Below are 12,404 nucleotides of genomic sequence, written 5' to 3' on the forward strand. Positions count from 1 at the left end.
TACATTTATATTTCTTTCCTCCCTTTTCCAAGGATTTACATAATCTGCCCTTAATGTATTCTGGCGCATGGTTCAAAGGTCACCAGTCTTTGCCCCTGGGATGTCTAATATCCCTTGCGTCAAATTCCTTTTTCCCACAAACGGATCAACTACTGTTGTCATAACTTTCATACTGTTTACTACTTCTCACGTTCCTCATCCAACCCATCCTTGTATGCAAAATCTAGAATATACTCCTCTAGATATTCATTCGATCTTTCTCTTTGCATCTCCAACTCCTCTTTGGGATATACTAGTCTGTGTGAAACTGACCTTTCTGTGTACCGCTTCGGATACTTGTTATCTGTGAGCCCTTTTGGGGTCCTTGCTCATTGGATGAACCATCCATAACAGGGCTCGAAAAATAATAAACATGTTACTAAACCTGCAGGTCTAGTAACTTGAACAATCTACTCGACTGTACTGTAATGTACTTGACCTGTGAACTGGTCTCATTGTGTGATCCTAGGCAAATATTTTGTCTTATGGAGCCGTTTTTAGGTTGAACCTGGGCAGCGCATGCACTGCTCTGCGAGGCTTGTTGTATTGGAGTATTGTACTTGAAGTCCCGCCCACTCTCCCTACTTTTTTCATTGGCTTGTATCATTGCCCTTCGTGAATGCTGGCTTCTGATTTGGTAATAGGGTTGTTAGTCCCTCCTTAGTACTGCCTTGTCTTCATTTGTAACCTCCGATGGCGACTGGCCCTTTTACTTCAGTTGTGACATGGTATGTCCTATTTAGTCTGTAAGCGCTATTTTCTTTAATGTGTTAATCCTACTGCAGACACGACGTGCTTTCCTTACATTCAGCACACCATACGTGCATTCGCTGTCAAGCAGCCCTGGACAATTGCCGCTGCTTCTTTGAAGTGAAATAGGTCTTGCGTTTACAAGAGTTTGAGCTATTGCCATAGGCAATAGCATTAAACTCTCGTAAATGCAAGATCTATTGCATTGCAAAGGCTTGTTTTTTATATCACATAAGCAAGCACCTTCAGATATGCAAGTAAACTATTTCTGCTGTACACAAACTTTTTATTTACTAGACTATATGTTTGCTCCATGTATAACAAGAATCAAGCCCATGTATAGGGTAGACATGATTCCTGGCTTGCCTCTTAGTTCACTAATAGCTTTATCATCTGGGTAGGAGCCGTAATACTTCCCAGATCATCTTTAAAAACTCACTTTTCATAAACTTATTACTAAAGCATGATATGATAGTGCACTGTTATTTACAGATGGCATATCTTCCATTGAAATGGCCAACCAAGTTCCCACTAACATGTTGTTTTACTGCTAATAGCGCATACACAATGTTTGGAAATTAGGTTTCAGCAACAAAAAAAAACATTTGCATATCACTCAGTAAAGTGCTCTAATTAGTTGCTGAATAAATATTCTTTCACCACAGAATTACAAAAATGTGTCTTCATAACTAGTGAAATATATTTGAAATGTTTAAACAGTTCACTTATTAGCTATTTCAGTGTTGTGTTAGAAAAAAAGACTGACATCTTACAGCCTTTTATTTCACATGCTTTGCACAGTTTGATTGTCACACAGTTCACTTGACAAAATACTCTAACATCAGTCACAGAAAGAAAAATAAATGTAGGAAGACCAATTGACTTGGGCATCTTTATTGCTCATTCACTTAGTGAGCAAGCAGAACACCTGTTGTCAGCTTGCCAGAACGGGCGAGGAATCCCTAAAAATAGCTCATCCTGATGAAATCTAGCTCGACATTGTAAGTGAATTTTTTGAGCTTGCATATGTCTTTCTTGAGGCACTTTCTATTCAGGTCTTCCTCATCAGATACGAAAAAATATTCCTCCTCATCCACATTTCGCCTATCTTTTTTGCCCAAAGCATGTCTAATTGTCTCCTGTACAGTTGCTTGGACTTCCATACTCACCATTCTCCTTAATACTTACTCTCCTCACCATCTTTAGGTCTCGGGACCATCCGGTCGGCAGACCGGAAGTCCGGAGATTTAATGACTTGGGAGAAGAGGGGCTTGAACCCGCCCCTCTTCTGCCCCGTTCTCCATTGGCTGGCCTCGTAAATGCTGGCCAGCCATTGGAGAAGAGGTCCCGTCACTCCAATCCTGCCCCGTCCTTTTCGGATCGGGGGCGTGTTTTTTGCGAAAAGTCTCAGGGAGGAGACAACAGCAAAACACGCCCCCGAATCCGAAAAGGACGCTGCCTTGATCGTGTGGTCGTCCGCTCCCCCTTCGTCCGTTGCTTGTTCATTTTGCAAAGGTTTTATCTAATGATACAATAAAGTCTTTTATACCTCGTTCTTTGTACATCTCACTCCAAGTGTTTCAGTTTTGGGCTCTGTTATGTTCTGTAAGGAACAGGCACCGTTTACCACGAAAGAGTGACGTGCATGTTTAACAAATGGAGACGAAACATTCCCGATAATATACGAGGCGTAAGCAAAACATGTGCTCCAATAACCATGAGAAAAATGTTAAGCAGTTTCTCACCTAAGGCAGTGTCTATGTAACCCTAGCCTTAATCAGCCACAAAAAGCCACCATTTGACAGGAAAACATGTTGTGTCCTGTTCGTGACGTTGCAAGCAGCTGCGGTTAATATCGCACAATGTTTACTGCAGGGTTAGAGCAATAAATGAGCGAAAAACCATTCTGGTGGATGGGCAGCAGAATACAAATATGTCCTCGTGTTTCTTCACATCAGGCCCCTTCATCTGCAGTTTTCACCACAGCATCAAGGCACGAACGTGCTATGTTTTGTTATTTGTTGCTTTAAATGCACCCAGCGTAGCTGTTAAGCTTATGAGGCGGTCAGCCGAGATGCACTGTAAGTGAAGCTCCCCGCTTCCTATATTGAATTGATTTTGTGCATTGGTGGCCCTGCATCCAGTAGCCTCCCTGTGATGACCGCTGCAATCTCATATGGATTTTATGTGAAGAAAAGGATATTTGAGGGTTCGTTTTTCAACGATGTCCAGACAAAATCCATTTGTGTACAGTCAATTTGGAACCATTTTGGAATCCTACTTATTTGCTTATCATGTAAATGAATTTACTGAATTAGTGTGTCTGTAAAGAGGCGAGCGTGTAATTGTCCAGCAAAATATGCATTAGTTAATTCAGTTCTGTGTTACACAGTGCCGAGTCCAGATCATACAATAGGAGAGTCTGGGATACGCCATTTATTTTACTTATTTAATTTTTATATATATTTTTTGGTAACAAATTAATCTGCAAGCGGATGAAATTCGCAGGGTGGAATGCTTTTCAGATCGTGTTTGTAATTTTCGCAAATTGTTTATAATGGAAGACTTTAACTGAGAACTGGATTCTCTCAACAGAACATGAATATTGAAGTAAGCGAATTCTGAATTGTGCAGTTACTAACTTTTCAAGACCGCAGTGGGGCTTCCTTTACATGAAAGTGCTGCCTTCGCATTCCTTTGCAAGTGCTCAACTATAGAAACGTGTTGGTTGGTAATGGTATCAGGTCTCAGTAAAATCAGCTCCACCACCCCCTTCTGCAAGAGAATTGGCAAGCTAAATTCACATAGTCAGCTTTTCTGAGCCCAGTTTTACAAAGTCTGGGAATGTCTCAGAATAACTTTTAATTTTTATTTTACAAAAAGCAATACAAACACAATTGTACTGAAAGTGTGCGACTTTTAGGTAGTAGGCTGAACCGAACACCAGCATAATTGGAAACCGTCCTGTAACAAGCATTTACAATGCAACGGTCTCGGCATTGTTGAAGTTAGAGCTATTGGCATTGCTCATGACAATGCCGTTTCTTTAAATGTTTTAAAATCAAAAAGATAAACAAAAATAATGTCATGAGCAATGCCAATAGCTCTAATTTTACCAATGCCGAGACCATTGCATTGTAAATGCTTGTTTTATAAATACATTAGCTAATTTTTCCTATTTATTTTCTAGTTCTCATGTGTTACCCTTGTTGTTCAAGAAAAGAACTCTCCCTTAGTGAAAACTAAGCACTGTCTACCTTTCCGGGTAACAAACGCACCTAGTAGGCATTACGTTGCCAAGTAAACGGCTACGCATGCTGAATTCCATTAGAAACAGGCCGCGAAGAAGAAAACAATGGCCAACTTCCTCAAGAAAATGGTCTGCATGCCATCAGTGTCTTTGATAGATTACAAAATAAAGCACTTGACGCCTATGGAGCTTGTTTGTATTCTCCCCCGTGCTTGACATGCGCATGGAGAACAGCCAAAACCCCTTGGCATTATGAAGTGAAATCAACGCTTCTCCGCGCTTTGCATTGGTGCGGGAAGGCTACCAAAAAGTGCACTGTGTCCAAATGAAACTTAGTACGGTAAAATCTTAATTGCGGATTTTAGGAAGCTGGCTCTGTATATGATATTGCCACTAGGTGGTAATACCGTGCCCGGAGTCCAGGGGTTCCTCAGAAGTGCTCTAGTAATGGTAGTGTGGGCAAGCAGCCTTGGGCCTAATCAGAGGAGTGTAAGACATTTATTGAACAGCGGTGACCAATAATGGACATACGACTCAAGAAGGAGATCCAGACCTATTTTAGAAAATTATCCTTTTGTTTGTAACTTATTTTAAAACCTAGATCTTCACAATAAGGTAAGTACGTTTTTAATCAAAAATAATTTTCACTTAGAAAAATCGACACTTGGAAAACTTTCAGCACAGTTCAATGTTGGCCTATGGGGAAAACAGGTTTGCGGTTAATCTGGTAATCATACAACTTAGAGTAGCAGTCTTCGGGACCAAAGGTCAGCAGTGGGCAAGGGTCAGGTAAGTGCCAACACTGCACCACCAGCGGCATGGGATTTGCCGGGTGCAGAGTTCAGAGATGGGGGCATTTCAGATTCACTCTGCAGGCACTGTTGTGGGGATCTGCCAAGGTGGGCCAATGCTGGATTGAGAGTCCTGGTTGCTGGGGAGCGTTCATTGGGCAGTTGGACCACTCAGACTCTGGCGTTGGTCGGGTGCACAGTGGGCACGAGTCGCAGATCTGCCTTGTTGAAGGTAGCAGTCCTCCAAGGGGTTTTAGAGGTCGCTGGCTGCAAGACAGGTCGCAGGTTCGTTGAAGCTGGAGACAGGCTGGTATGGCTGGCGCCAAGGCAGTTGTTTTCTTCTGGCTTCTTCTGCAGGGATGTCTTCTTTCTTCGTAGTTCGTTGCAGATCAAGTTTCCAGGTCTGGGTGAGCCACCTAAATACAAAATTTAGGGGGATAGCAGGTAGGGCCAAGAGACTCCTTACCGGGGGTGACTACACCCTCTATTATGCCATCCTCCTGTGGAAGGGGGCATGGACCTAACCTTGATTGGATGGTGTCCCCTCCTCTTCAAGATGGTGGGAACTGAAAGATGTGCCTCACCATGCCTTACTCACCTTAGGAGTGGAGTTGGCAGAGGTGGGCACACATGTTCTTCTAAGTTTTCCTGCTGTTTTTTTCACCCAAAGTGGGGGTTTACAGCAGGTGCTTCCATCTGCTGCTAGCAACATAGGCTGGGGGTCGCATTACTAAGGTTGCATGCCTTCGAAGTTTCCCTCTTTGAACCTTCGCCCTTCCTGGGGGAGGAGGTGCAACACCTCTGCCTAGAATGCATTGTTTCTGGTCCCAGAGAGTAGAGGGGCTCTACCCAGGGGTCCAAAAACATGTCTATTGGTGGCTGGATGTCTTTGATCACACTAGGGTTGGTAGGCTTTCAGAGGGCACCTTTGTGGTGCCTTCGGGTACATGGTACAATAAATTCCACATTGGCATCAGTGTGGATCTTTGAGAGAAGTAGTTTGGTACCAAATGCTACTGGGTTCAGTGAAGCCATCGTGGTGATGTGGAACTCGAGCTGTCGAGTTTCCAGTCCATGTACGATATGGCTTCTCTGGCACTTATAATATTAATGAATGGATCCCAAATTGTAGGGGCATATCTGCTCCGGCAGATATGACCTCACCAGTGGTGAAGTGCACCCTGCCTTAGAGCTGTGAGGCTTGCTAGAGGGGTGACCTATATGCCTTCAGGCAGTGCTGGGTGCGATGTCGTCTTTGTCATTTCCTCCCTCCCTCCCAGGGGCATGCAAGGGCAGTGGCATGGTCCCAGTGACTGGGGAGAAGGATTCCGAGGGGACCTTCTTCAGGTCCCAGGCCCTAGGTACTCTGGGTACCATGCTCTAGAGACGTTTAGGGGGAAGAAGTTCCAGTTGGGGATTTAGTTTTAGGGGAGAAGCACTGGCAAAGGGGACCTAGTTGGCAGGGGATTTAGTTTTAGGGGAGAAGCACTGGCAAAGGAGACCTAGTTGGCAGGGACACTGTGCACTACAATTGAAACCACATGAAAACCAGGCAAAATGTGGGATGCTAACCATGCAAAAAAAGGCACTTTCTCACACGGATAAATGAAAAAAGTTAAATAAAATTGCAGCTAATTAGGCAGGGAGCAAACATTGGCAAACTGTGCAATCTCTGCTGGCTCAAACTGTCCAGAGTCCTCTTGGTCCTTCGTGGGTGCCTGCAGGGTGCAGTAAAGCAGCTCTGCAGCTCCACGGAAGATGCTTTTTTGCTCGTTAAAATGCTGGCTGTCCTCCCAAGCTTTTGTTGGCAGAGCATCTGCAGGACGAGTCGTCTTTGGCTCAGTTGTTGGGGGACAGCAGACAAGGCTACTTAACTATGAGATCACTACACCCCTATATTATCACCTCCTATGGGAAGTGGGCATAACCATGTCCTAGAGTTCCCAATTCTTCCATCACGAAGATGGTGGAATTTCTTCAAAGGGAGGCACATCGGGCCGTTTACCTTAGGGGTGTGGCCTGGTAGTGCACCACACCTTCATGCATATGTAGTTTCTTACTTGTCCTGATGCCGAATGGGCCCAGGGGAGGGAGTTATTTCCCCTGTCTGGGGAAGCCACGGTCACATATCAAAGGCAGCTGAGGCCTTTGAAGCCCCCTGCTTTGATAAGCTGACTACTTAGTCGTCCTGCTTGTAGGAGGTGACAACACCTACAGCCAGAGCAGGCATTGTTTCTGCCCTCGTAGCGCTCACCTGCAGTGGGGTCAGAATCTTGCCTGTGGTGGCAGGCTGGTCTACACCAGTCATCCAGCACACTAGACTGGTAGGTTTTCAGTGGGTACCTCTAAGGTTCCTTTGGGCAGCATGTATTAATAAAGCCCTCACTGGAATCAGTGTGGGTTTATTGATACCAAACAACATTGATTTCAGTGAAGCCGTCATGTAGCTGGTTAACTGGTTTTTAACAGTTTCCAGCACATGTACACTTCCCGTTCACTTGTGATATCTAAGAATTGACTTAAGCAGCACAGGGGCATACCTGCTCATGCAGATATGTCCACACATGTACTATAGTGTTCCCTGCCTTAGGGCTGTAAAGCTTGCTGTAGATGTGGCTTACCTATACGGCATGCAGTGTCTGCAAGCATGGCAAATGGGGATGTGTGCCAGGTCATGTTTTCACTTTTCTCTGCACCAAGACACGCAGCCTGTAATGGCAGGTTGCATGTTGGTGCTGAGAGGTCCCTTAGGGTGGCACAATGCATGCTGCAGCCCTAGAGGACCCTCTTTACCCTCCATGCTAAAGGTATTGGAAATTTGGGGGAACAATTGTACACTTTGGGGAACGAGACCTGGATAGCATTAACCCAGTGCACTTCTGTCAAAATTCCTTCAGATAACCAGGAAAAAGTATGTGTGTGTGCGCGTGGGTTATACTGTCGAATAAAAATTGGGCACTTTCCTACAGGCTTCACTACTGAGCCTTTCCATGAGGGTGGATAGGACCATGTTGTAGCTATCCAACAAAACAAGTGAGCATACATCCTTGCACACCAGTCGCTATTTACCTTGATCATCACTGCACGTATGTTATCCGGTCCCTCAGCCCTAGTTAACTTATGGTGATTGTCAACTTGATCTCTTTGGCCGAGAACAATCGCAAACCAAACCCATATTTAGACACCACAATTCTGAGTTGGCCTGAACATTACTGAGTTTATTCACCTTTTTTCCAGCAAGCTGTTTGGTCCCATGCTCAATTATCACTAACATATCTGACCTGTGTTTATAGTACAATGCAGTTTTTTTCTCTCTGAACAATTGCCTATACTGCCTCCTTAGGCACTTAAGATCGTCCCCTGAAAATTCTTAGTGCTTTGCTTGTACTAACTTGTTGTCTTCCTCTGACGGAATTTCAAGCTCTAATTTCAAGCTCTAGCAAACGTCAAATCATCCTACATTACTGTCCTTTCCTGACATTCTGTAATAAATCACATTTGCTCGAATACATAATGGCACATTTTCTAAAACCCTATTGTACCAAACGGCTTTATCTTGGATTGACTCAAACAGCACATCAAAACAGTCTGATACCCGGAATTTAGCTAGATGGTGTTGGATGGGATCCAGACGAGTCGTAAGTCTTTACAGGAAGCTCATGCCCAAGGGTAAAGACCCTTTCAGCCTCCAGCAGTTGCTCAAAACATAAAGTGGCAGAGGGAGCCCAGTGGTCGCTTCCCTGAAAATCCAAAATTTTTAAATCTAGATAGTACCCAAACTGTCACGCTGGGACAAAGGTATAGTAAATCAGGCAGCCATGTGAGCCAAAATGAAAAGTTTGGGTAGCCGGGATTTCCTTCTCAAAATGACAATTCAAACACAGAAGGCATTGTGTGCTAACCCATTGCACAAAGCCCATGACTCTTTACTAGTTGTGCCTCCAGGAAAAGAGGCAATCGGTATATTATATTATAGTATACTAGGATCTCCTGCAACATTTCATCTAAATAATTCTGGTACAGGCGGACATTAAAATCCCCAGCCAGAATTAGCATAGCTTTCAAAAATTTCCCTATCACTTTCTGGAAGGCGCAATTAAAGGTGTCAACCCAGTTATTCATTCTATACTTTTGCTCTTCATGTATATAAACATTTATCAGTAGAAACTGCCTTTAAACATTCCGCTTCACCCATAGCTTAGCTGCTATGGTTTGTATTGCAATTGAAAGGGAGATTACCTCCCTAGATTTTATTTTGCTACCAGTGGAGATTAGGGTCAACACGCCGTGAAGCTTTACGCTTACCCTGTTTGTTACCTGCACTGTTGACAGTCACATTGCCCTTAATGGTTTTTGCACTCGCAGCCAAGACTCTATGATACTGACTCAGTTTTTCATTACGGTTACCAACTTTCATATGTCAGTAAAACCTGTGAAAATTCCATTTTAGGATTCTCGGGTTGTGAGAGTACTCTCCATTCTATGCATCATTTACCCAGTATTCCCTGTCTTGCATGTCCTGAAAATGCAGCAAAGGGGTGAACTGATAATTTAATGTAATTCGATGGAAAGGATCTGAATACTCTAAAGCCCTGTAATTCCTAATTACAGTGCTCAGGTTCTCCAGGTACTGAGGGGCCACCCCAACACCCTGGCTAAAACCCCCTGGAGGTCCCCCATATATAAAATGAGGTGAGATAAAGTCCCACTGATTCGAGGCTACCTCTATGGGAACTAAGATTGGGAGTAGGGCTGGAATCTCTTGCCGTACAACCACATTTTAATGGGATCTTCATTCCCGCCCTAATCTCATTTATCTTGTTCGGTCTAAACCACTATGCTAGCAATCAAGGGAGGGATTAAATCTATTTTAGTTCCCTCCCCACCTCACCGGGCAGAAAACATACATGGACTAAGTTATCTGCCGAGTTCCCGGACAATGAAGGGATTTGTTCAAACGCTGTTAAACAGTCAGACCGATTCAGATTTTTCGATTTTCTATCTTTCTTGCCCTTAATGTACAATATCCAACAGCAATGTACGTGTCTCCAGCACCAAAGTAGTGTTGATAGAGCAGGGCTTTAATTATTATGGCCTCCTTTTTTTTTTTTTTTTTTTTTTCTATTGCCTCACTGATTTTCTTACACTCTTTGGCTCTCTTTTTGTGTTTATTTCTGCACTCTTAGGGGCTCTCACTTAACTTCCTGTTTGTTACCCTGCTTTGGTGGCTCAGTCACTCCTGGCACCTGTAGTGGCCCTACAAAGGGGCAGCGACTATTAAGCCTCAGCATTCACCTGCGACTGAACAGCTTTGATCTTCAAAATATCCTTATGACTTAATCTCCCTCCTAGCTTCCTACCTCTCTTACAACCTCTCCGACAGATAATAATTAGAAGTACATTTCAAGCATCCATAGACATCAGGACCTTTCCTAACCAGTATAGTGTATTTAGAGATCTAAACCGAATTGGACAACTCCCCCTCTCAAGCACAGATCGTGGAGGGTAGGTCAGAGCCCTGAGCACTCCTGGCTTCCAAATTAGCCCCCACAGGACTCCTTAAAGTATGCAGGCAATTATTAACTTTGCATATCTTCAAATAGATTTACATCAGATGATTGGAACTAAGGGCGTTATTAGAGCGATCAACCCCCAGAGTCTCCAGGATTCCTTGCAAGGTCTTTTACATTACTATACAATAATATCCAAAAGGAAAGAGGCTGCAGAGTTTGTAAGTTGAATGATGCAGACACTGCAGCCTGATAAGAAAACAGTCAATCGACTCAGTGACTCAAGTGCTGAGGAGGGACAGCCCAGTCCTGGAGAATTCAGACTGAGCCCCACACCTCTTGAAACCTCTTTCCTCTAAAGATACTGAGAAACAGGCACGCGGAAGATGGAAGTCTGGGACCCTTCTCTAAATTACTAGCCAGGAATTTCCCCAAATAAACCTAAGTGGGAGAGTCATCTGTACCAACCTCAGTTAAGCCGTGTAATCTCAAGTTTTGTTCGGGCAAGGAGTTGGAACGGAGGTTGAAGTGCTTAGCAAAAAAACTCCTTATCAAGCATATTAAAGGTAAGGCGGTCACATTATCCTTCCTCACAGATCCAACTAAATCTGTGGATATGCCTTAATTAACCAAATTGTTCTTCATTTTAGTTGCCTTATCCATTGTTATATTGTAATGGCTTGAAAGGGCCACTTGGAGTGAAGGTAAACGGGGGAGAAGTTTGAAGAGAGAACCATAATAATCGCATAGCACAGGAGTAAAAACAAAGCAGTCTTGCCTTATCTCATCTCAATCCAACCAACCTTCTGTAGTAGAGATTTTTGTACTATATCGGGCTACCCGCCTCTACTGATGGCCGTAAACTCCATGGAGCATCAAGGCTGCCTCAACCGCAGCAGTTTGAGGGATTGAAGGCACCACCAACCAGAGAGCTAGGGCGACCCATGTCCTGTCACATGTTCAAACCCCGCAGCTCACTTGGGAATGGAAAACCGTGACCAGGAGACCCCTATGTGAACCACAGGCGTTAGCAGTTAAGAGTTGAAAATCCACACTGATCTTAGGCTGAGACAGTCACCCCACCAAGGGATTACTCGATAAAAGTTTGAAATGCGCCCACTATGAAGCAACCAGTGTGCATCAATGTGCGCTGCCGAAACCTGCCGCAACCCGGAACAGCCCAAGGCAACCCAAAACAATTTGCTACCTGATGCTTGCCAATAGAAAGATCCTCTGGAGCAATGAATTTGGCACCAGTGATTTGTGATGCGGCTGCCCAGAGCGGGGGCCAAAACAGATGGAGCAGCAGATGGTGTTTTAGTAGAAAATGTGTTTCCTGGACTGTTTTGGGAAAAGTAGCACTTCTGCCATAAGAACGGTGTTTGAATACTAGTAAAAAATGGTTAAAAGAAAAAGATTTTACAAGTCATCCTCTGGGTTTGGTATTTTGGGAGTTTTCTTCAGACTCTACTTTTTGATATTCATGTTATTTTTAATGCCGGTATATTTTGTTTCACAGGGATGGTGTTTTGTAAAACTTTTCCCCATCTACTTAGGCTGCTCAGTGGGCTGCTATTTCGGCATCTTGAAAGGGTTTACCTCCAACATACTCCTGGTTTTTGTCTTTTCCCTGCACTATTTGTGTTCCATAGTGGTGTGGCTACGGGTAAGAAAGTGTTTACCTCCACCATCAATTAATGGGTGCGTTTGGTGGTTTGCCAGTCCTAGAAGTTGGTGGGTCTGGCTCCTCCGGTACAGGGGCATTCAACTCTGTCTGTGTCAGCTTCCTAGGTGGAGGAGGCTGGCGTTTCCATCCCGGCGATTTGTAGGACGGCTACCTGTCAGACGCATCATACATTTATCATGCATTATAGCCTCGATGTGTTAAATGCCTCTGTACACAATTTTGCTGTTGGCGTTTTGAACGCTGCTGTCTTAATCTTGTTTTTGATTACGCTTTGTATTCTGCATGGATCCTTGGTGTCCTGCTTTTTCTTGGTGTCTTTTCCATGTGAGATCTTCATTTATGTAAGGACTGGGACGAGGAGGACCTACGTGGGGTGG

At 44.0% G+C, this 12,404-nt stretch overlaps 1 protein-coding gene across 1 annotated transcript in view; it reads left to right on the forward strand.

The window, feature by feature from the left end:
• Window positions 1-12,404, forward strand: part of LOC146834664 (DBIRD complex subunit ZNF326-like) — a 228,115-nt gene that overhangs the window by 26,044 nt on the left and 189,667 nt on the right. The gene's annotated exons all lie outside the window — the stretch shown is intronic.

This window comes from Triturus cristatus, chromosome 4_2 (genome assembly GCF_964204655.1).
Source record: "Triturus cristatus chromosome 4_2, aTriCri1.1, whole genome shotgun sequence".
In the NCBI taxonomy this organism is placed as follows: Eukaryota; Metazoa; Chordata; class Amphibia; order Caudata; family Salamandridae; genus Triturus; species Triturus cristatus.